Genomic DNA, 25,462 nt, shown 5'->3' on the forward strand with positions numbered 1-25,462 from the left:
GCACCCAGATATCATCCAGGAGGAGCCCGAGATGCGGTGAATATGGACCTGATGATACAACAGGAGTATGTTGCTGGAGACCCTGTCAGCACTCTCGTGCTTTACAACTCTATCTGACCCCTCCCAGGGATGGAGGGTGAGTTTCTGGTTTCCATTAAGCCAGATGAGACGCGGTGTTGACAGGACTCAGCAAGGTTTGCAGGGGAGTTCTGTTAGCTGGCCACCCCAAGCAGTAACGGGGCCGTGCACGGGGGGCTGTTGTCATCCGGGTACCTTCCAAGGCAGGCCAAGCTCGCAGCTTCTTCCGTGGTGGAGCGGAGCCTCCTCCTCCCCCTTTCCCAGCCTCTTCACTGAGCAGAGCCCACAAGCCAACCTAGCTGTGAAGGAACAAGCTGCATTTCACTGTGCTGCTGGTGGTGCCTGCATGGTGTTCAGCATCAAATGTTCTTTCCCCAGTGTGGAGGAAAGGTTAGGAAGTTCCTGCTTTGGTGTCTCAGCCCTAAGAGGAATGAGTTTATAGGATGGGCATCGCAGAAATCCCTGTTTTCAATAGGGAGAACTGTCCCGGTGCATCGGTGATGAAACAGTACAACGTGCTGCTGACTTGTGAACATTTCCCTTGCAGGAAGATGCGGTGGGACAGCAGAGGGTCTTCTCTGGGAACCTGTATTCCACATCCTTCGCTTACCCTGCAGAATCCCTGATAAGGATTGCTCCTGAAAGTGAGCAGGTTTCTCCAGGCTGTTACTTGCTAACTAACAAATGAAAATAATCTGAGCGTTGGGGTGTGGTCTCGCCCTTTGTTCCTAATACCTTGGCACAGTCGAGCTACCCTGAGAATAGGGGAATTTTGTGAAAGCAGAGTTTTCCAGGCCTGTGGAGGGGCAGGGCCTGAAGCTGAGACTGAATCTGTGAAGCAGTGCATTAAATAAACTTCTGTGCTATGAGGGCGGTGAGGCCCTGGCCCAGGCTGCCCACAGAAGCTGTGGATGCCCCATCCCTGGGGGCCCAAGGGCAGGTTGGATGGGGCTGGGGACAGCCTGACTGAGTGGGAGGTGTCCCTGTCCATGGCAGGGGGGTGGAACTGGGTGATCTTTAAGGTCTCTTCCAACCCAAACCATTCCATGATTCTCTGAAATAATGTTTTACTTTCCTGAAGAAAATGAAAATTGGCTCCTCAGTGAAGCACTTTCCAACCAGCTTACATAACTCTTGCTTGGAAACTAAACTGAATTGACCAGTTTGTGATTTATGGCAATTTCCTTTGGCATGTGCTTCAGTGTGTTTGCTCCATTGCCATGGCAGTGAAGGAACTACGTATTTGTCCAGCTACCTCGGCACATCCTGGCCTTCCATTGGAGACAAAGGTGGAGCTGACTCAAAACGGCAAGGAAAGCTACTTAACACTGAGGAACTTGGAGGTCAAATGTCGTCTTTTTTCCTATTTTTCTGCCGCTTGCACATTATCATTTCAGGCTGAGAAAGAAAAGCCTTGCAGAATCACTCTTCACATTTATAAAGCTGCTTTTATCCAAGGGTCTTAAGGGCTTCATCAACACTTAAGGGCTTCATTGGGGGTTGTGCTTTCTGGATCCGTAAAGCTATCCTGTCCGTTTCTTGCCTAGACCTGCATAGATCCACAGATCTTTTTTTTTTTGTCATCTCTTCACAAAACTGTGGTGAAAGTTTCTGGGTGTCTTTGGCCTGCATGGTCAGAGTGTTAAGGATTTTCTGCTTATGCAGAGCCAGCATTAAATGAGCAGCACAAACTCAACAGTGTGAAAAAGGGTATGAGAAGTCAGAACTGATTTTAAGGCCGTAGGTGGAGTAAGCTGCAAAGCCAAGGGATATTCGTTCTCCAAAACAAGGGATCTCATCCTTTTCTGTAACATGGGACTGAGGAAAGACAGAGAGGGGTGTGAAATACTAACCACTAGTAAGACTGAAATTCAAGACTGGCTGTTGGATTCTTGTATACAAACACGTGAGAGCTTGTGTGTGATAAAAGTGGGGCCCAGGAACTTTGATTTTGAGATTTCATCTGCTTTTGAAAACCTCGTTCCTCTCAAACAGTAACTCTTCAGTTCATGGATCTCACCTCAGCTTTTGGAGTCAAATTCTTGGCTGGGTACACTGAATTTACTTAGGTGATCACATCTCTTATTATGGTTCTTGACTGTTGTCACAGCATCTTTGGGATCAAAACGAAGTAAGCTTCCCTTACCAGCTGCAGTCCAAGCTCTCACATGAGCCAGAAACTGCTGCTCCTGCAGTGATGGTTAGATACTTGGGTTTTCCCTTCCATGATGTATTAACACCATGCAGAGATTACCAGGAGCTGCAATTTCAGAGTAAGTGGCTCTGTGGTTCCCAGCCGTTATTGCAGGCGTAGCTTTTAGCGTGGAATGAGTTACTTGAGGGTTTCTCAGCTGCCTTTGACAGGCAGCCAGTGTGCTGGGATAATGGTGTCAAAAAGGGAGCCGAGCTGGGATGTTCCTTTAAATAGGCAGACCAGGCATCCTTGGGGAAAGCTGATGATGGGGGCAGATAATTCACTCTTCATGTTAATTCTTCTCCGTGGAGCCAAGGAACAAGCCTGTTAAAGTGTTTGCCCAATACTTCGGGGCCAGCAGTTATAATTACACTTATTCTAATACATATCCATACACTTGATGACTCACTGATGCAAATCTGACTCCTTCCAGAGGGGTTCTGCAGCAGAGGGTGGCAGAGGAGGAGGCAGAATCTGATCCCGGGCTTTGAACCCAAGAGTGAGACTTCTGCTCCCTTACTTCTCCTTGCAACTGCGATGGACTTCAGTGGGGAGCCTGGATTTTACTTCTGGTTTAGCTGTGGCTCTTCAGTGAGACCTGACCGAAGTTCTTTGCTGAGACAATGTAATTGGGACATAAGTGAATTCCAGTCAGTTCAGGAAACACATCCTTTCAGTTCCTGAAAACATGCTATTATTAATTAAAGAGCACAAATACTAAGGGGGCCGCACGCCTTTCGTTCGTTGGTCTCAGACTTATGTCTCTCCATTCGTCTCTTCTTGCTAAATTTTTCAGTGTTTTTAACATCAGACTGATGTTACGTATAATTACCAACTTTGCACCAAAATTATATTTGACATGGCTTGTGTGGGAAATTAGAGCATTTCAGAGACTACAAATTCACCTGGGAAGATGAGCCAGGCAAGACAAGGCAGCGCAGAGTGGAAGTAATTTGAATATTACATGTGCCCTCCTGAAAATGCCAAAATCATTTAAATTGCTAGAAAGGATATTTTCCCTAATTAACTGTGTGTGCTGGAGGGTTCATAATAACGCACTGGATGTGGAAGAATGGACCGGCAGCACGGAGGCTGCCTGCGCACCGCAGGGGGCAGCGAAGAACTGGCGGTAGGAAGGAAGAGCCCCCCCTTGTCCCTGAAAGCTTCAAGGTATTTATCCCTGCAGCTGTTTACCTCCAGCGAGGGAGGTGTGCTGGTGTGGGGAGATGCCCAGCTCCTGGTCATCCCTGGTGCCAGCTACCGAGGGGAAGGGAGCGCGCAGATCCTTGGCTGTTTGCTGCTTCAGGAGGCTCTAACTGCCTCAGCTCTGCTCCACCCACAGGCATCGCCGTGCTGCTCTCCGACACTTCTTCAGCTTCACAGGGTCCCACAAATACAGTCTCCATTCCCCTCGCTTTGCTCTTTACTCCCTGGGGCCCTGCTGATATGTTCTCGCTTCCTTCCACAATTACAGTGATAGCCCCAGTTAGACCAAGCCAAGTCTTTTTTTTTTTTTTTTTTTTTTTCCCCTCTCTAAATTACCCTGATGACTGTAGACGTTCTGGGGAGATGTATGCAGGGAGAGCAAGAGGCGGACACTCTCTCACGGATCTTCTGTCTTCCTGACATCGATTGTTTAAGCACTAAACCATTCGCTGACTCCTGTGACTCTAAATGATGTGGGGCTTTTTCGAGGTTTTCCTCCCCACAGCTACAGAAACCGCACTGGAGCGCTCGTCCCTCTAATGCGAGGGCTTCCACCTGTGACTGCGGAGTGAGACTGCTGCCGGTTCCATCTCCTTTTCTGCCATCACCGTTCCTGTGGTTTCTGCTTAGTTACATATTCATTTTTATAATGCAATTATCATCTTGTGGGATAAAGGAGGGGAAGACACCCTAATTAGCTGCTTAAAGCACTTTAAAACTGCATGTGTCCGTGTCCTTAAAGGAGACAGGGCTGAGTGGATGCCGTCGCGCTGTGCTGCGTGCTGCCCGTGGCGAGCAGGGACCAGGATTGTGCCCACGCTGGCTGAGCCCCTGCCATGGCAGTGGTTTCCCGTTGAACTGTCACGGGGCCTGGGTCCCTGCTGCTTCCTTGCCCCACGAGCTATCATTTGCACCCTGGCAAAGTGAATGTAAATCATTACCTTGTAGTGCAAGTGGGGAGTTTTGGCTCGGGAGCTTTTCAGAGCTGCTTTATACAGAATGAATGGTAATGTGGATTTCAGGACAGGGTGGAAATGGGCTTTAAACTCTCCCACACCCACCTACCTGCCTGGGATCCTGAAGCACTGTAGTCCAGGTTCACAGATGCAGAGGCATCTTATTCCCAGAGAAATTGGAATGAGGCGCCTGCGTTCCCTGGGGATCTAGCCCTTAGCTTCATGGAAAGGCTGCTTTGTAGCAGCAAGAAGGAAAGTAAATATTGGCCAAGGAAGCCAAAGCTAACACCTGCGTTTTGGGAAATTGCCCTGGCATCTTTAGTGTCCACAGAGTGGCTGGGCCTTGTGGTTAAGATTTCAGCATGGTCCTTGGCTTGCTTCCCTCGGAAAGATGAAGAGCTGAGCTGATTTGAGAACATTACTCCTGGATAGCTCATTGATCCCTCGCTTGCTTTCTGAGGACTGCAGGCAGGAGCGATGCTTGAAGCCTTCCCAAATGCACACGCCCCAAACTGTCAGCTTCATGGGCCCGTAGCCCCTTCCCAGTGATGGCTGCCTGGGAACTTCAGTGCGAGGGCTCAGCGCCGCTGCGGTTCCATGGCCTGGTGGTGATGGCTCCGTTCAGGAATGATGAAGGATGATGTGCCTGAACGGGAAGTGGAGTGGCTCCAGGAAAGCCTGAAAAACAAGAAGCCTTGTTTAGTTTTAAATGCTGATTGTTTTGTGTAACTTCGGCAACTGTTTACTCTTCTTGCTGGGCAGGAGAGGAGGGAAGTGGATGAGTAATGCACCCTGATGAGCGACTTTCCTTTGCTCATAAAGTGAGAAGTTACACCCTCTGTCAGATCCATTCTCATGTAGGCTGTGGCCTTGATATTAACTTGTGTCATCTTTCCTATTCCTTTACTGCTTAGTGAGGCAGGAAGAGGTCTCCAGAAAGAGCAGTCCATTTTTCAGCCCAGCCAATGGCACTCCTGCTGCTGGACTCCAGAGTTAATTTCTTTACCCTCGAGGCAGCCACTGATAGCAGAGAGAAAGGATGGATGGATGGATGGATGGATGGATGGATGGATGGATGGATGGATGGATGGATGAGCTGAACCTCTAGTAAAAACACCTTACCCAGGCTTCTCTGCATCATGTTGTATCTCCTTACTTGTTGCAGCATCTGAAAATGCTTCCACTGTGCACAATGAAGGTCTGGTCTCCACCTGTGACATTCCTAAAATCCCCATCTCAGCCACTGGTGCTTGTGCCCTGTAGTGGTTCTCCACACACCGGGCTTGGGATCCTCCGCCTTTTTTGCAGCTTGTACCTGAGTCAGGGCACTTCACGAGCTGCCTCCTGCACTTCTCAAGCCCTTCTTCCAGGCAACTCAACCCCTGCACATTTCTCACCCTGATTTAATCCAAACACCCCTCTCTCGTGCCATCCTTAGGCTCCCCCTGCTGTGGGCAGGCCGGTGGGGAGGCCAAGCAGCCTGGCACGTACAGCCCCACCCGTGTGAGCAGCGCTGCTGCTAAGCCCAGCAGGAAATGCCCTCTGGGCACCGTAACACCTTCCCTGTGGTGGCATCTCGTGTCGGTGGTGTGCTACAAGGAAGGATCCACCATGCTCAGAGCACCTGGAGGTGGCAAGCGCTTACTGTGGCCTCCTTGTGCTAGCAGAGCTGCCCCTCCAACCCAACCAAGCAGATTCTCCTGGTTTCCTGCTCTCTCCTCTCCTGCGTGATTTCCGTAGTCTCTTTTCTTGGCACTAGATGGTGCCAAGAACCCTCGTGCAGTTGCAGTGAGTACGAGGCCTCTGCTTGCTTTGTACCTCAATGAGAAGATGCCTCTGGCTTGGTATGCAGGCTTTTCAGGAACTGTTTTTCGCCTAGTCCCCCAGGGGCTGTTTCCCAGATCTGCCTCTCAGTGACTGTGCTTGCAGGCCCTTGTGTTTCCAGCAATCAAGGAAGAGATTTATGAAGTGGAAAGATGTCACAGAGATGAGCTGGCGTGAGGGGAGGGAGGGAAAGATTATCTTCTGGGCTGTGGGCAGAATTTTCAGAATGTACAATTCATAATGTCTTCTCTGGAATTGCCTTTCTCCTTCTTTTTTCTTTAAAGAGCATAACCTTTAGTGAGAGGAAGGAGACTGCACGGGCTATCCAAACGCAGGTACGCAGTGAGCTCTTCCCTGCACAGCTCTCTGCCCTTTAGGCCTGACCTGAAGCAGCTGCTCAGGAAGGACTTCTGTCCAGCAAGGTGGCTGCACACCTCGTTCCACCAGTGCACCTTGGCTCTGATGTACCGCCCGCAGCTCACTCCCAAGCAGGGGATTCTAGCATTCATGCAATTATCTTCATTTGAGGAACCAGCGTCCTTTAAGACAACCTGAAAGCAGCAAATTTGGTATAGCCATGTTCTTACAGGAGCTAAACACAATGCCGAGTCCCATTAATGCTGATTATCTCCAGAGTCCTCAATCTGAGTGAGAGAGATCCTTGTTTATTTTTGGTAAGCCATTTTAAGCATCGCAGCTAATTTCAGGTGCTGAGAAGTGAGCAAGTAGCGTATCTGGGGATGACACCCAGCTTTGTGTGTTAACCCCTCTCCAGTTCCCAAGAGCAACTCCTCCAGAGCTGTGCAAGGCTTTAATTCATCAGTTTCCGACGCGTGTTTCCTCCATCTGGGGCTTCCAAACCAGTTGTCAATAATTCCTGGCTGCTGGAGCAGACCCTTTCTTCCAGACCATTTGAAGTCAGCAAATACAGCAAGTTTGATTTTTGCTCCTGTGTTTGCTCTGCGATAGAGGTAATTTGCCCCACTTTTGTAGAGTAAATGGGCACAGCAGCAGCAGGTGTATGTATGTCATGGTTTGCTGTGGCAGGCAGTTAAAAAGTAAGATGATTGCATTCCTACTTCAGGTAAATATTTTCCTTAGTCTTGCCCTGTTGCTGTACTTACTTTTTTCCCCCCTAATTTATTTATTTTCTACTTATCTCACTTCCCCCCTCCTCCCAGCCCTCTGGCCAGCCTGCCTCCCCTCCCCTTCTCCCTGTCCTCCAACTGACTGCCCATTCAGGCCACCGGCAGTCACATCCTCTTGACATCATCCCATCAGCAAGCTGAGGCCGTGCCATGTTAGCGTGCATGATACGTTGTGACAAAAGCAGTACAACCAGAGAGGGAACCGGGGGGATCAAGTACCCCCCGAGGCCTTCGGAGAATCGCAGGGAATGAGAGGGAGAAGCTGTTTGTTACCAAGGATGTGCCCAGATCCAGCTGTTCTGGGGATGTTAGATCCGGCTGTCAGCTGAAATATTTAAAGGGGATGTTTTCTGTGCTTGGAATAAATACTGCTGCTTCACTGCGGCTCACCTCCACTTTCCACTGGTACTCACCTGGTGTCCTTTGCGTTCCTGACTTCAGCAGCTGCTCTCCAGGCAGGTGTGATCTTGAGACCTCCAAGCCCCTTCTCTGCGGTGAACGCTCGGTGTTGGAACCAGGAAGCTGAACGGGGCAGCTGGGGCCGGCTGTGCAGGTTGCGGGGCACTGGAGACCAAGCAGTGGCAGGACTGAGCCTGACAGCTAAGGCGTGGGGCTGGGAGGCAGGGCGGCAGGAGAGTTTAGCAAAGATGGGGTGGGAAAGGGACCAGTGGGGAACATGGGACGGTCTCTGCCGGCAGCTGACTCCAAGATGTAAGCCCTGCGAGTAGATGGAGACCTGACGGAAACAGCGGGACTGATTCAAACGCCCAACGTGCAGGAGAAGGAGTTTGGCAAGTGGAGGCTGCAGGGGAGGCTCCTTGCTGCCGTGGGACCTGGCCCTCCCCACAGCAGCTCTGTCAAGCAAGACAGGTGCCACGTGCTTTGCTCCGGTGCCAGGCAGTTGTCATAAAGCTGCTGTGTTTGTATTGCGGCAGTAACAAAAGATGCTGGGGCTGGACTCCGAGGTGTTAGGTGTGCTGTGCAGAAACTGAGGGAGGGAGCTAGGACTAAAAAAGCACAAGTTCACTCAGATAAGGCGAGCCGGACAGAAATTAATGGTTGGAAAGGGCTGGCTCAAAAGCAGGAGGGACTCTGCGTTTCTGAATGTCTTCTCCCTTTCCCTGCCCTTTCTCTCCTTCTAGAATGCAGACCAGTGTTCTCCTGAAAGTACAAACCCCATTTCCTTGACTAGTCATTCAAAAAAGTACGGCGTTTATTTCCTTAAATATCTCATCTTTGGCTCTGCAATAAATACCGACCCAACCTAAAAATTGATCCCCATGGTCCTCTGAATGAGCTTCCAGAGCCACCTGGTAATGAGAGCAGTGGTAAACTGCTGAGGAGCCTTTTGTGGTACCCTGTTCCATCAGCGGCTCTAATACCTTTTTGATTATCTCAGTGGACACAGATATAAATGCTGTGCCTTGGATCCCTCACTTGCAAGCTATCTCCATATTTTTTTTGCATTTTCTTTTTAAAATAAAAATGACTGCTGATGTTTATGCCCCTGTAATACATTATGTATTATTTTGTTTTAAGCGCTGCCTTTTGCATCCTGACAGTAACAATAAAATGTGAGTATGGGATTCCTAATACAGACAGACTAATGTTTCCACTGCTAGCCTTCCCTATCTCTTCTTTTTTTTCTTTCTGCTCTCTAAGCACTTTTCTAAAGGCTCCTTTTATATTCCTAATAAAATTAGAGCAAAATACATCGATTTACTGGAAAAGAGGGTATGTTTTTTTTTTTCTCCTTGGTGATAGCACTTTCTTCACCCCCACCTTAAAAACGCTGGTGAATGTTCCACATCAAAGACCTCCCATTTCTTGGGGTTTTCTTATCAGTTCCCTGAATGATTTTTCCCTGGCTCTGCTCGAGAACACTCTGCTTGGTGCCCCCACCACAGACCATTTTGGCTGTGCTGGTATTCTGAGGTAATCACCTCTCATTAATGCATTTTAGTCCTATCTCCAAGCACCAGCAAGTGGCTGGTCTGCACATACTGGGAAATAACCTGGATGGCACCTTTTTACTCTGCGTCCACCAATAGATCCTACAATCCATATCCTGATGTCTGACTTTTTTTTAGAGCTAGGGTTCTCCTGTTGCCCCACTCCTTTGCTTGTCTCTTACACCGAGTTGAGCCAGCTGTAAATTGTTATCAGATCAAACTTGGTGGTGGTATTACACTGGTAATGATCATACCTGATAAATTAGTGCTGTTGTGGTCGTACAGCCGAATCTCATGGCTGCTGTGCGTTGGGTTCTTTATCTCCTATTGAGATTTAGGCTAATTCCATTTTTTTGGAGCTCTCTGATGGCAGCCTGTGTGTAGTTACAATAAGGGGAGGGGACGATCGAAGCCCATCGAGTTTGTTCATACTCTGCGCAACTGGAAAGCTTTCAGAACCCGTCACTGTGCTTTGGGGATTTTAAATTTCCGAGATATTCTCTTGGTTATGGAATGGGCTAAAATCTGTCATGCTGATTTAATGAGAGAGTAGGGGAGGGAGGAGACAGACACACAAAAAAAGCAATTTTCCTTGTAACAGTTGTGTTAAAATATTGATACAGATGCGTAGTGGAAAAACTTAACGAGTTGTTAGTGTTAGAAATAATGCCAGCATTAGACATCTCTTGTGTGTGAGTTTCCAAGATGGTTTTCAGCATTTCTGGGAAAGAGATCTCCTGAGAAAAGTGGAATTGCTGTACCTGGGTCAGCGACGCCTCAGCCTGGTGTCCTCTCCCAAGGCCTGCCCTGTCCTTCACCGCAGGAGGTAGCACTGAGGGAAGCCGTGGTGTGGTTAAGACCCGACTATTTTTACCAAAAGCTCAGAGTAAGGCTGGGTGATAAATGTTCCTCGGTGCCCTTTGTACTGCATCTCTTACCGAGGGTGTATTCAGAGTTCAGAATCAAGGTTTTGTGGTTAAGGCAGTGCGCTGGCACGTGCACTTAGCTGGTCTTGATTCCAAACCCTGCTGCAAGCATTATACCTTGGGCACATCGCTTTTTCTGTGCATTACGTTTATAAAATGCATTTTTTGGGTCTTTTTCTCCATGTAAAACCCCAAGGTTCTGCAGGGCTAGACACACAACAGAAAGGGAAATGGCTGTCTCGTACAGTTGCACTGGTTTTGGTACCGTGATTCCCCAAAGCCTTGATGAAGGCTTTGGTTTCTGGCATCCAGCTACCACTGCTGCTTGGGTCCCTTGTTGAACCGAGAGGTCTCAGACTTCTCTTTCAGATGGTGGCAAACCATCCGAAAAAACCCCGGGCTTGGGTTTGCCTCCCTCTGCTCTGGGTTTACCAAAGAGATTCTGTAAGATGGACACAGGCCATAAGTGGGACTTCACTGGGTGGCCCATGAAGTCTTCCAGTGGTTTATTCTAAGCGTTGGGCTCCTCCACTGGTGCTAACTCCCGGACAAATCACCAAATGAATCCATTCTGCAGAGCATAAACCAAATGAAACTGGGTGTGCCGGGCTCTGTTAATACAGATCTCTATCCATCGGAGACTCAGCTGAGACCACTAAATCTGAGCATTCCTTTTAAGATGAAAATGAGAAAGGAATTAATTTTAATGAGTGATGTTTTTGCTGCCGCTCGCCCTGTCGTGTGCGGCCCCTGTGTGCGCAGTGTGATCTGCCATCATGTCAGTGCTCCGTGATCAAACCCCTTCCAGGAGGGGATACTTTACATGGGTTTCTGTGTCAATGCCAGTCCCTGAAGAACGTTGCCAATCCATTAAGAGCCTGGCAGCCTGTACTGGGAAATGCTAGCATGAGCAGAGAAGAGAGAGACAAGCCTGAGAATAAGGAGGCAGGAAAGAGGAAGAAAAGATTAATCTGAGCAGAAATTCTGCATCAGAAAAGGGCTTCCAGGGCTTGCACTTTGCCGAGCACTGTTCACCTTGCTGAAGGGCTTAGCAAGAAGACTTGCTAGTTGAAAGGACTTTCCTTAGGACTCTAGCACCATTCCTGTAGTGCTCTGACTCTTGCATGCCAACACCTGATATTTTCGAGACCTGAGCTATGTATGTGCTGGGGCTGTGCTCGTCTGACAGCCTGCTGCAGACGAAATGCTCGAGCACTCTCCAGTAATACCCTTTGAGTGTCTGGCCCTTAGCGTTACTGAAGGAGTGTGGCTGTGCATTGCATTCAGTCAGTGTTGGTTCCGTTCTTGGTCAGAAATTAAAGACAAGAAGAACTGATGGATCTCCTCAGTCAGTCCGCTTTCTTTCTGCATCTCTGTCTCTGTAGAAAGCAAAGACCAGGCCAAGCCTGTGGCCGTGGTATCTGTTGCTGCTCCTTCTGGCCACAACCTGGGCTGAGAGCTACCAAAATTTTTGTCTTGTTTTAAACAGTCTGACACTGGGAGGGGTACGGCTCCCAGGCAGGAAGGGTAGGGCTTTCCTTTGGGGGTGATGCTGGGGTAGGAGCGTGTGCTGGGCTGGAGAAGGCTGCAGTCAGAGGGGGATTGCACAGCACAGCATGTGGAGGGCTCGGTCCAGATTCCTGTCAATAGCAAATAAACTTGCATTTGATATGAATTGGTGGGGGAGGAAGGACAGTAGCTTTTAATAGGAATCGCTTATCTGGAGGTAGATCTGCACAAAACCCTCCTCTGTCCCCTTGTGTCAGGGCTTCGGTCTGAATTCTTCCTCTTCCCTTCCCAGTACCAAAAACGCCACTGTCTTCCCCAGCTGAAATACTGATTGTTTGAGCAGAAGGCAGAGAGAGCTCCATCGAAAACCCACCACATCCCCACAGGTGACCACAGTGACAGAGCAGCAATGTCTGAAAGGGCAAGGAGTCGGTGGAGCAGGGCTTGCTGCAGCCCTGCCATTAAATGATCTTGGGTAGGTGAATGGCACCGAGTGCCCAGCTGCAAAAGCTGTCTCGTGAGGGAGTTCCAGCTTAATTATCGAGTGTCCTGCTTGAGATAACAACACCTTAGCAAGGAGCTAGGCAAATTATAGAGCAGGCAAAATCTCAGAGGCTTTTTTATTTTTTATTTTGAGAGGATGAAGGGGGATGGTTCCCAGTTTCCCCATCTTTGCTCCGTTCTGGGTGAAAACCGCTCAAGGTGCCTGCCGTGCTGCACATTGCCTACGAGTGGGAACCCCCAACTTGTTTCCTTTCTCTTTGCTGGGCTTACCTTTATGAAAGGAGCTGGGGCATCCTGTTCTGCCAGACCCCCAGCCAGCGTGAGCAAATTACCACCAGCCTCTTAACGAGAGCACCTCTGACTGCTGTTGCCTCCTGGGCTCGCAGTGCGACTGACCCCGTACTGCGGACAGAGAAAGGAGTTGTGGGTTCCTGGGGAAGGCTGATATATTGGGTTCCTTTCTGGCTGGGCCCCTGCCCGTGCCCTCGCCTGTGGGCTCTTCTCCCTCTGCCAGCTTCCCCTCGGAGCACCAAAGTGCCCCACAAACCGCACGCCCGGAGTGCTCCATTCAGGTTCGCCCGTCTTCAGCTCCCCGTTTGCCTGGTCCCTGAAGCGGGCTCTGAGAGCAATCAAAGCCACTGCAGTGCAATTTCCGACGGAGAATTTCCTTCCTATTTCTGAGTGTGTGTGTGTATGTGTGTGTGTGTGTGTATTTACGTGTTTAAAAAAAAAAATCAAAACATTTTGGTTTTGTGCACTAAGCACTTTTGAGGGCGATATGGGGCCCTGTAATACGGAGGTTTATAACCTCCTCAGCTAATGCTCCCTGACACTCTGTTTTGATATCATTACTACATTATACTCACAATTTTTGAGTGAAAAAATACAGTACTTAGAAAGTCGAAATTCATAAATAAATTCATGTCAAACCGCACTTAATATTGATTTTGTTAGTGTTCAGATTCAATAATAAGGTACTGCGTGCATGAATATTTAAATATAATCATCATTTCTGCATCTCCTAATGGCCTCTGCTCTTCTACACTCAATTTAAACACAATTTAAAAACTATAATGTATTGAAAAATACTAGGATTTAGCAATAAATCACCATTGGGATACTCCAAGCCTTTTATAGGATGGCTCAATATCTGCTTCTCAAGGGACAGCACAATTAGATTCATGTTTTTAAACTTCTCAATTATCCATATACCATAATTTTATGTGAAAGTTTGTTTCTCTTCCTCCCCCCTCCACCCCTGCTCCCACTCCTCGCCCCCCACCAGATACTCTCCCAGTAGGAAGCGGAGAAATCGCTAAGTGTTCTCTTAGCTGGGTTAGTATAGTAAAAAGGAGTCAAAGGTCACAGTCCTCAAACTGAATTAAATCCAGAGGCTGTCAGGGAAAGCAGAACGCTGACTCACTTAATCACATTATTTGGGGAAAAATCTAGGGGGAGGAAAGAGATAAAATGACTCAAAATGAACTCGCCAAGGAGGAAGCGGAGTTTTTATATTTATTTAAAAAGCAATATTCGTCTTTATCAAATAGACGCAGGGTGGTTCGATGAGGATGGAGCTGGCTGGACATTTGCGCAGTCGCAGGCAGGAGAGCGCTGGCAAGCGTTTTTCTCCTTAGCAGGATCAGTGAGGCAGTGAGAGGAGGGGAGGATGCGGTGCCCTCGGTTCCTCCCGTGCCAGGCTGGGTGGTTTGTTGGTGGGGGGGGTTCTGTAGTGCTGGTCGCTCACCCACCCGAACGGCACGCCCTCTGAGGTAGGTCGTTATCGTTACCCTCATTTTACAGATGGGGAAACTGAGGCACTGGCGGGTGAAGCAACGACGGCAGAGCTGGGAGCTGGTCCTGGGCTTGCTAATGCTGGAGCCTCTGCCCAAGCTGTACGGCCGTTTTCTCTCTCCCGCCAGCATCCCTAGAGCCCGTGATGGACACGGGGTAAAAGCGCTCAGGCGTTGGGATCTCAGCAGCACTAACACGCCAGGAGAGCAGTAGGTCTGATGGCGCGGTATTGGCGCTGCGATGGCTCGCCCGTTCTGTAGAGAGCATTTCTGTCCCGTGTGAGGAGACGGCCAGGAGGTCAGGAGAGGCCGGGGAGCCCGGTGTCTGGTGAGGAGGCCGTAGCCGTGCCACGAGGTGCCGCCGGCCGTGTCATGCTGGGAGCACCCTCGCTGCTCTATACAAAGTGAGCACCGCGCGGGGACGGGAGTTGCAGCTGGCCACGGATCAAGGCGTTGCATGAGGAACACGGCACACGCCCTGGTGGCGGGGGGCGGGCGCAGGTTGGCTGGGCTGGGCAGGGACTGCCTGTGCAAGCCTCCTTCGGGCCGTACCAATCTGACCGGTTCACTTCTATTGCCTGTTTCACCGAAATTCGTTACGACTGTTTTCTACAGAAGTTTACAGCGTGTCACTGGAACTGATTTTTTATCTGTTCGTCTGGGGAAGCGTCAGCTCCGACTGCATCGGGGTCATGAGCAAATCTGGGAAGTCCTATGGGTGGTAAGATGGAAGTAATCAGTGGTGGAAAAGGCCAACCCAGATGTCATGTAACCGCGTGCCGGCCACTGTGATTTGAAGGTCTGCTCATTCAGTTGTGGGAGGGAAGGCACCTTCCTTCCCTTATGAGGCAGGAGCCACTGTCACCTTTCTCTAATAGTCCTAGAGCTCCCTTTGCTCTCTCTTCCAGTGGTCTGCAAAGTATGTTTGTAATCCTCCTGCTGAATATTGTCCGTCTGGTGTTTGGCACAGAAGAAAGGAAGGGATAGCAGACCTCTCTAAGAAACAGGGAAGCAAGGAAAAACTATTGCAAAAGTTATGTGGATATTTCTGAAAACTTAAGGTGTTTTTTTTTCCTTTCTGTAATGACTGTGAGCTTCTTTAAAGTGTCAGAGTAGATGCAAAATCTTATCCGAAGGGAACTGGTGTGTACCCTTCATGGCAAGTGCAGCTCATCCCATGGATTTCACCAGTTTTTCTGTGAATCTTCTCTTCAGATACAGAAGCAGTGTCGGAAGTACCTGGGCCTGGGAGTGGTGGTGTTGGGGCACCACTGGCCCATGGCACTATATCTTAGTGGAAGCTGTTGGTAAAACCTTGCCAAAAGGCAGAGATGTACCTGCAGGTGGAGGTGCAAGTTCCAGAGGAGCCCTCGTAGGTGTGAGAGGTGTGAGTAGAGGCAGAGGAGCCAGGAAAAAAATGGCAGCAAGAAAGCATTGAAGGTTTTGCACGTCCTGCCTGCTTGTAGATCCTGCTCAGCCACATGTGACACAGCAGTAGGAATTTCCTGCCCTGCCTAATGTGGTTGTGTCTTTCCTTTTTATTTTTCTGTGTCAGCGAAATACTTGAAGCTGCTCATGTTTTAAAGCCATGGTTCTATTTTCAGGACCATCTTATTGCAGTAGATGGAGGGGGGTGAATTTAGCACTCACGTCTTTGTTCTTCCAAACCACCAGCCTGTTGGGCCGGCATCCCCCTGTGGCATGCTTCCCTGAAGGACGGTCACTCTGGGAGCTGGAGGCTGGGCTTCTTAAAAGCTTGGCTTCTGGGGGAGTGTAATGAGAAGCCCTGACCTGTGAGTGGTGCGGGGCACGGCAGGCGGAGTGGCTGTGCCTTGCAGGTGGGCACAGGGAGGTCTTGGCCCTGGCCACAGCCCCTGCGTGGTGGCCCAGCAAGGGCAGAAGGGGTGGAGGAGCTGCTCTGTGTCCCCGTGGGGGGACACGAGATGCGTGCGGTCACAGGACGCAAGGGTCAGCCTAGTGCTCGTGGGTACCAGCTGAGCATTGCTCAAAACAAGTGCGCACGGTGAAAAGCCACTGGTATCTGTGGACCGTCCCAACAGATGTCACCAACAAGTCTGTATTGATTGCTGGGGTTGGTGTTTTGGCAGAGCTGGAGGCAGATGGCACATTGCTAATGAGCAACGAGCACTGCTGGCACGGGGTGCAGAGCAGTGTTGGGTGGGATAGCGGAATGGCACGGGGCCACGGGCAAGTGAGAGCCATGTTTGACCGTCTTTGTCCTCTCCGCATTCGGTCCTTTTTCCTTGCTGCATGAAATCTAAATTTCTTAATCTCTTCTCTGAACATTTGGTCTCGTTCCAGCTTCCTGTGCTAGCCCGCTCTCTTCCATCCCATCTATATGTGCTGCTCCTTTTTTTCTTACTTGATGCTCAGGCCTTTGCCTGGGATGTTTCTGGGTCCGGTTGCCAGTTCCCAACAGCATCCCCTTCATGCCTACACCTCACCGGATCCTGTACAGGAGAGGGAGCAAGGACTAAGGCTGCTCCTACTGGCTGGTAGAGAATAGGGTGGGGGTCACGCTGAGCCTGAGAGAAGGGCTGTGGATCGCTTCGGGTCCCAGCTTGGTGAGACAGACTCAGCAGATTGGATTTTTGACTATTATGAGACTGTTGCTTCTATCATACGGAGACGAGCATGCAGCCCTGCTGCACGGAGTATTGCACGGGCTGGTGCTTGGGCTGTCGTGGTGGTGAGCATGTGCACCGAGCACACAGACCCTTCAGCTGGGGGGGGTGCTGGCTGCAGCACTCACTGCTTTTGTGCACTTGCAATTCTATTTATACATCATAAATGCTCAAGGGTGGCTACCACTTGAGATCTTTGAATGAAAACAATTCTTTCCAGCTCTCTGGTCTCTGAAAAAAATTAACTTACATGAAGAACCCAACCCACAAAATTCCCAATCCAAACCTGAAGTAACCAGGAACAAGGTAGTTCAGATCTGGTTCAGACACAGGATAGAAGCTACATCCAGTTGCAAAGCTCAGATCTGTATTCCCACCACTCATCTCTTAGCTTTCCACAGTCGGGTACATGGGACTGAATCAAATGTCCATTAATGTATGTCTGTATAATTTTTTGAGACTGTTTTGTGGCTACTTAGATACCACAGCATGGTGCGAGATGCCCATTTCTGTTGATGGCAAGCAGCAGGAAAGTATGGCTAACCCAAGCAGACATTCTGCTGTGGTTCTTTGCTGGTATTCCTTTGTTACTGGCTGCACCCCCAGGTGCCGGATTCCCCTTATCCAGCTGCCTAAATTCCTCTTAGCACGGAAGAACCATTTCCTGTAAAAAGTTATCCAAGCTCAGCACCTCCAGCTTCATTTACTGATGTTGCATGCGACAAAACTCAGTCCCCAGCAGCGCAGAACCTGGAGGTTCTTTAACCACGTGCCCTGCAGCTGGAGACCCCTGGGGCAGCCTCCACGGCTACTTGCTGCCCTTTGTCTTGCTAGATCTGTCTGGACTAAAGCTGATGATCAGAGGAAACTTGGGCAAAGAAATGCACTGAAATGTGAAGGGTAAATCCCTCGGTCTTCAGTTGTGATCCAGTAATTTTTTAGTATTTAGAGGTAAATAACTGTGAGTTCCCTTTCGTGTGATGTGAGCTGTTAACTTCTTTCTAAGTTGTGGTTCTCCTTGTTGTAGTTTCTGGAGGAGGGAAATAGTTTGATTCTCCTTCAGAGCCTGACAGGAATGGCCAAAAATCTAGGGTGAGGTGCAGCTACGGGGAATCCGTTTGAGAACCCCCTCAGTCTCTGCAAAAGCCAGCTCTGCGGTTGCCCTGAAAGCTTCAATTTCCCAAAAAAGGAAAGGGCAAAAAAGCCTTGAACACTGACTCTTTGAAAGCTGTGAAACTTAGAACAGGTGTGAGCATAGGCAGCTGCCCGGGCGCTGTGTGCAGATATTCCTGCTAATGCCTCCTTAGAACTTAATCTCTGAAACCATCTGCTTATGGTGAGCACATGTCCCCGAGGAGGGGAGGGAGCAAGAACAAATCCTGCAGCCCCTCTGCTTCTTCCACTGCAGCCTGGGTAAGAATTTCCAAGAGCAGAATGAGCTGGAGCTGTGTGCCAAGAGGCCTCACTCCCAGCTTTTGTGAGGGAGGGAAACTCTCATGGCAGTTCTGTGACTTCAGGCTGGTTGCTGTGGGGTCGGAGATCAGGATCTGGCTCATGACTACCTGAACAAAACCAACACGAGACAGGCTTTGGAACTGCCATCAGCAGAGCCCTTGGTCCCTGCAAATATGTGGGACCAACTTTTCTTATTTGGGGTCAGTGTCTAAGATCAGCCCAAACCTCCAGCAGAAACCTGACTTGCATTGCTTTGATTTCCAGTCTTCAGTCCCTGGGAAGCTGATCCTGTAGGATGTCATCTTCTGCGCAGTTATCCTAAGAAACTCCAGTGGAGCCACCAACAGTAACTCTGAGGAACTCACATCTCCTCATTATGCCTTTTTTCTCCTCAAGTTTCTTTGCTTTTTGACTTTGGGACAGACAGCCAATATATCCGAGGGTCATAGAAGTGACCATGGGTGACTCAAAGCCACCCACCGCCCCTTGCCATGCTGCCTGCTCTGCAGCTGTGGCAACTTGCAGAGGGCAGAGTGCTCTGAGCCGCTGACCTGTTAATGGAAAGCTAGTTCATCAGCTTTGGAAAAAAAAAAAAACAAATGTACAACGGGCCACTGTTGCCCTGCGACTGCCAGAAGCAGTGTGGTGACAGGAATGGGTCATGCTGCAGCCCATGACTGAAGGGTCCCCAGCTTCAGAGAGACATTCAGGGACTTCCTCTGCGTTTGGGGCTGGCCATAAAAAATTGATCATCCTTTGTTACAGCTTCACTTCTGTCACTTTCCATCCCAGAGTCTGTTTTTTACAGAAAACAAGCTACATTCATCAAAAATGACAGAACACAGACTTAATGTAATCATGTATGGGAACATGAATTGCAAATGCAGAACACAAGCACTAAAATGTATTTTCCATTACCGCCACAAAATGAAATAATCATGAACATTTTCCCCCAGAATGAGAACACATGTAGAGTACACTGACACCTTAAAATGCTGCCGTGCCCTGGCCTCAGGTGCAGGTAGGTTTGGTGACCGCCGGCAGGGCAGAGATCTGCTGGTACCAGGAGCAGTGGCTATCTTCTAATCCTCACCATGGAAACTTGTGTTGGTTATTAGTTACAGCAGCTCCTGCAGTCGTATTTGGGTGACATTCTGGTCATCGCTGGTTGTTAAAGATCTCACGGTACTCTGAAGCACAACTCAGCAGAAGTGCTGAGAAAATAGACAGTGCTGTGTATCTCCTTATTTCTAGATCCTGCTTCTAACCACTGTTGGATCACTTGCTGCTAAGCTGGAACAAGTCTCTCACCCCTACTCTGCTTTCAGACACCAGTTGCAAAAATGCAGATACACCTATTTCAAATAATCTGTTGCTAACCAGTTCAGTTGGCACAGGACGTGTTAATCAAAGTCTTCCTTTCCCTTGCAGATTCACTGGACCACAGTTTTGCCATGCTCTGAACATCTGCTGTGTTGCACTCCAGATGCGGCTGCATTTCACAGGCAGGTAAAGTTATGCTTGTATTTCTATGTGAGTCTTTTAGTTGTTTGTAACTTGATTTAGTATAAGAAATAATGTAAGGGGCTGGATTGCTTCTGTTGATCAGGGTCTCAGTAGAGAGAGGAGAAAAGGGTGACAGAATTGGGAATAACCTCTCTGTAAACTAAATTAAATCCAGTAGTTGTTCAGTTATTTAGATTATTTTAAACACATGCAAGTTATCCAGCCTGTACTTGCCACAATTCTGCAAATACAAAGCCACTAATAAGAGGGGTTGGAGCCTGCCCCGCTGAAGGATAGTTGGATATGGATCATGATGATGTCTGGAAGGGAAACTAGTAGTTTGATCAAAGCCGTGTGCTCAGCACTGAGTGCTGATGGAATGATATAGAGAGAATAAGGCAGGAAGACAGTGGCTGGTTTACATCTCATCTACCAGAAGCTGCTATGAGGGACTTATTGATCTCTGATGCAGCCACAGGCCGTGGGTTAAGTGATGGGATGTATCTGAGAAAGACCAGTCTAACTGCACCCAACAGGAGGTGCTGAAGAGAGCAGCATGCTGTGCTGGGCCAAACTTCTTTCCACCCACAGAGAAGGTGGGACCCTGTCATAAAGAGAAGAGGAAGAGATTTTATTCTAAATGAGTTAAAATGATGTCTTTGCATGAGAGCACTTCAGATTATAAAATATACATAAAACAAATAGACTCAGCAGCTGTAGAATCCAAGAGAAAATCTGGATTTGGAAGAGATTCTTAACTTTTTTGTACTACAACAGTAAGTAAAAACATTTGGTCTTATGCATTTTTCCAGCTGTTTACACACAGTCTGCATTCTCGCCAACAAGTTTGCTTAAAGACCTTTACAGGCATGTTCTTATGGTCATATAAATGCAATCTGATGTATATGCACATATATCCGCATCCTTGTACGTTTGACACACTTTGTGTATGTGCATCATCTCATAGAAATTAACTTCCTCTTTGAATTAATGTGCTTTTATGCATATACATCAATATGTCCCAGGGTGCATATATGTATCTTTGTTCATATTCCCATATATGCATGAGGTGATCAACATAGTCAAATTGAAAAAATAAGTTATTCCAAATCTGTGTTATTTCTCATTTCGTTCCCAAGGGGTAAATGGAACCGTTCCAAATGAAAGGTAATCTTGGGACCTGAAGTTTTACATTTCAGCATACAGCGTGGTTTTAATGCTCTGTACCTTAGACTGTAAGCTCTTCAGGGCAGTAAGCAGATTCCCTTCTTTATTTATGCAACAAAAGCAATGACAGATTATTTAAGACTTCAGGTGCTAGGACAATGCAAATTAACAACAATGGTCAGATTTTATGGAAATATGAGTTGGACAGGAAGATGCCCCCAAAGAATCCACAAAAGCCAACCTTGTAAACTTCTGCAGCAGGTTTGTCACTGTTTTTTTTTTTTTTTCTCTTTCACTGGGTTGAAATAGTTTACCTACAGCTTTGAACACATACCCATTTCAGTGTTCTCTTTGCATGGCTTGTAAAATCTAGCACACATGAGCAGTGCACACTTGTATCTAGAACTAGTATACACACACCTATGTGGTAAAAAACCCAAGCTTTCAGAAATAACTCGTAAACATTCATGGAAAGCAAATGTGTCATCCTCTCAGGTAACCAACTATGTGCAGCATATATGTGGCATTGGAAAAAAGTGTGTCATGTACATAAATCTGTGTAAACTAATAGAGAATTTATGCTTCTGTATGTTTATTTTGGGTATATGTCCGTGTATTCATGCGAATGCTGGATCGGGAAATCAGTAGAGGCAGCGTGTACGCACCTTCCAGAAGAGGGCATCTGTCTCCCAGTGCAGGCAGCCTTGCTTAACCAATGGCCCCCAGCCTCTCACACCTGGGCACTCGCATCTTGCTTGCCAATTTGAGGTTAACAGTGCCAGCACAGAGTGAAATATTAAGGCAGCCGCTTGAAATTCAAAGTGTTTCTCTTAATTAATGGGTGGATGCCACAAGCTGATCCAATCCAGCTCTTAAATTAATCTTAATTACACGGATTTTGTAACTTTGGCATTAGCCAGCCACACAAAATATGTATTTCATAATCCTAGAAACGGGTGAAAAAGACTGCTGCTGAGCTGAGAAGTCAGCTGATGATTTTATCAGCCTCTGTGGCTGTGGGTGTAAGTGTCATTGGGGTGTGTCTGAGATCGTATCGGGAAGACCAAATTAATTCACTCCTGCAAATATCAAAACAAGCTTTTTTTTTTTTTGCCGGCAAGTAGGGAATAGGCAAGAGATTTCTGAGCTGCTATATTTGGAGTTTCTGTGCCATCCAGTGCATACAATAAAGAAAAGAAGCATCAGGGAAGTTGGTGATCCATCGTGTTTGGTAATGATTTATGAGTGCGTACGCAAAGATTACAGCTTGAGCCTTTAGTTGTTTCCATTGTACTTGTTGATTTGGAGGAAGGGTCAGGAGCTTTTGTAGCTCTGCCAAGGGCTTACTGTGTGAGACTGGTGAAGAGGAGGGAAGCTCTTTCTCCCTGTGCTTCCATTTTCCTTCTCTGCACGTCTGTCCATTCAAATTATTATTATTTTTTTCTGGATAGAAGCTGCCTCTTAGTATGTGTCCATTCAGCGTAATACGGCATCTAGGTGCTACTCTACTCCAAATAATGATAATGGATAAATTGAATTATCTCAGGAGGATTTATACTGGTACTCTGTTAGGCACGAGCATACAGGATCTCTCCAAGCATCCATCATGCCAACTTTAAATAGAAAACAGAGCTGGGAATAGATCGTCAGGGATATTCATAGGAAATGCAGACACACAATTTGCCTAACCAGTCACTGCATATTCTTCAAATGGGAAGCACGGCCTCGTCTGTCCCCAGGGATTTGTGTTGCCTTGGGATTAGCACTGCTCGCTGGATTACACCCCTGCTCCTGCAGATGCAACTTGAAAAATGACGGGTAAACCTGGGAGCGAGCACGGTTGTAAGCTGTTCTTGAGTCGTGCTTTAAGTCATAGGGTCAGCACAAGAGCAGGCTGTATATAGCCCAGAATGACTACTTGTGAAGTGCATTTGCGATTTGTTCCCTGCCATTACTGCCAACCTGGGCGGGGGGAGGGTGGTGAAAGAGCAGAAGATGTGTGTGTGTGTAATTCGCCCACGGAGAACCATTTGCTGTACACAGCTCTACGTACATGAGCTCTACGTACATGCACACTCGTGCATGGAGGTACACATGCACCTTTCATTCATGCCTCACAAGCATCCCTTTTTTCATTTGCTCTACCGTACAGGCATCAGAAGTGCTTGTAGAGAGATTTTTTTTCCCCTCGAATGGGCTTGTAAATGCTATTCTTATGTCTGACCTGTGATTTCTCTCAGTGCCTGTCTGTGTGAAGCACATTGTTTGGAGGCAGTCTGCCCATATTCTTACAACCGTTTTGTATTTGGCTAATCTGATATACTTGCGTCTTTCTGGTTAACATTTTTACCTTCTAAAGCGTTTCCTGAAGTTGCTTTACAGGGCAGGGTTAGTTTGGATATCAATTTGGGGGTTTGTTTTCATAGTACTTTTGGAAGCATAAGTGGGAAAATGTTAAACCTCATGTCAATTTGCCTAATTGATGTGAAACTTGATTGTGGCCGGGGAGGAGTGGATTTCCCTACTTCAGTCTTATGAATAATTTGCTCATCTGAAAAGAGAGAGAAAATCCAGTAAATCCTGGCAGCCAAAGCAACTATTCTCACAGCCTGAGATTCTCCCAAAATACCGAGAAAAAAACAGGGAAATTATGTGCCTGACACCCTTGGGACCCTTTGTAATGCTGAACCTTTGCATTTTGTTTGTTTTGGTTGGAGCCGATGGAATCTTCCTTGGAGTCAAATTATTTTTACTCCAATTTTGTGGGATTTCTTGTGCTTTTCTCTAAAGCACTTACTGCGCAAGTAACGGTAATGGAATCTGGATTAGGCAGACTGCTCATGAAATACTATATCATTTTGGTGTTCCTGAATGCTAGAACATGCTCAGTTCTGAATTTTTTCGATCTCCAAGGCTTGCTGGAGTTGGTGTGGCTCGAGTAGGAATGACACAGAACTTCCTGGGTTCTCAAATTCAAAAACCTCTAGATATCTGAACTCATCCAGCAATGGGGAGGAAGCCAGCAGGCAAATGGAGAAACCTTTCCAGCTTTCAGTGGAGGTAGGAAGCAGAATGAGTTAATGTTGGCCCAAAGGGCCACAATAAATAATGAGAGCTCTTCCAAGTATATCGGGGGAAAGAAATATGAGAGAGAAGGTAAGCCCATTAATAAATTAGGAGAGAGCTGGAATCAATGGTGATTCTAAAATGGCTGAGCTACTTAACTTTTTTTTTTTTTTTAATTGGTCTTTAAGAAGAAAAATATAGAAATGGAATATGGACCATTAGGAAGTAATGAGCATCTTGGCACCCTAGCTGTTGATGTAAAGCAGATAAGGGAACACTTGAAAGAATGGATAGCAACAAATCAGCAAGTCCAGCTGATGAGCATCCTGGGATGTTTAGGGAATTGGCTGCTGAATTCACTGAACTGCTGGCAGGTATTTTTGAAAAGTTGTGGATTAAACAGGCAGGTCCTTCATGATAAGTCCATATTAGTAGTTCTGGAACAAAGACCAGCCTTGCAAAGCTATCGGGAGCGATCCCAGCAATTACCACGTTACACAGCCCATTGCCTTTTCAGTTTGAACAAATGCTAAGAGAGGAGTATGCGAGTTTCAGGAAGTGTAAGTTCATAAACCGGCCAGGCTGCCAATCAAACCAGGTAGTTCTTTTGCTTCACATAATCAACATTACCACTTTTGTCTTCTCAGTGAACATGCACAATTCGACCAGAGCTGAATCAGCTGTGCCGGTGAAAACCCACCTAATAAACTCACCTAATGGTTTGTGGATTTCAGTTTAGCTTAATGTTTGAAAACGCGGCTCCTTCAAGCAGTTCACTACATAGATCTGTTGGTGTAAGCTTTCTGCTGTAAGACTTCAGGCTGCTCCGATTCTTCTTCCAGATGAATTTCTTGATTTTCAGCAGCCTGGTGCTGCTGTGTGAGAGGCTGAAATTTGTCTTTTTTACCTGCTGCTAAAGTTGCTCCTTCGAGGTGAGGTACAGTAGGCTAAGCAGGTCATGGGATGTTCTAGACTGTCAGGATGACAGCCTCGGCCTGCTGATCCAGCACAGCAAAATCCATTCTCCGAGTGTGGGGGCAGTCAATACGGTGCCACCTCTACAGGCAGATATAGGGAAATGGGGGTGGTAGCTTTCCTTGAAAAACCTGTGGGGTTTCCAAGTCTGCAGATGGGATCCTAGCTTTTTCTCCTGATTCTTTGTCTGGACTTACAGAGAAGATTGATAAGCAGAATGTAGTGAGTGATACCACTGGATAGTATTCCTATTACAAAAGGATTTCTCCTGTAAAAGATGCCTGTGAAAGGGCAACGCTTGCCAGCATGGAAGAATCACCACTCTGAACGTAATGTGGCTAGTGGAAGGCAGTGTGTGAGCGCTGCTCAGGACAGAGGGCCTTGGTGAGCTGCCACGTAAGATGCTGTTGCTTACTGGAGGCAGGTGCTCTCCTCATCCAACGACTAGCTAGGTGGTTTTTTAATTATTATTATTATTATTTTTAACAGAAAGAACTATAAAATAGACGATGAATCATTTACCCAGATCAACGATTTACTTAAGGTCTTATTAATGCC

At 47.6% G+C, this 25,462-nt stretch overlaps 1 protein-coding gene across 1 annotated transcript in view; it reads left to right on the top strand.

Annotated features, from left to right (window-relative positions):
* The window catches only part of CASZ1 (castor zinc finger 1), a 254,650-nt gene that overhangs the window by 6,227 nt on the left and 222,961 nt on the right, over positions 1 to 25,462 (top strand). The window contains exon 2 of the mRNA XM_084494867.1: positions 19,622 to 19,699. The gene's annotated coding sequence lies outside the window, so the exon portion shown is untranslated. The remainder of the gene's footprint in view (positions 1 to 19,621; positions 19,700 to 25,462) is intronic.

Source organism: Aythya ferina (assembly GCF_964211825.1).
Source record: "Aythya ferina genome assembly, chromosome: 21".
In the NCBI taxonomy this organism is placed as follows: Eukaryota; Metazoa; Chordata; class Aves; order Anseriformes; family Anatidae; genus Aythya; species Aythya ferina.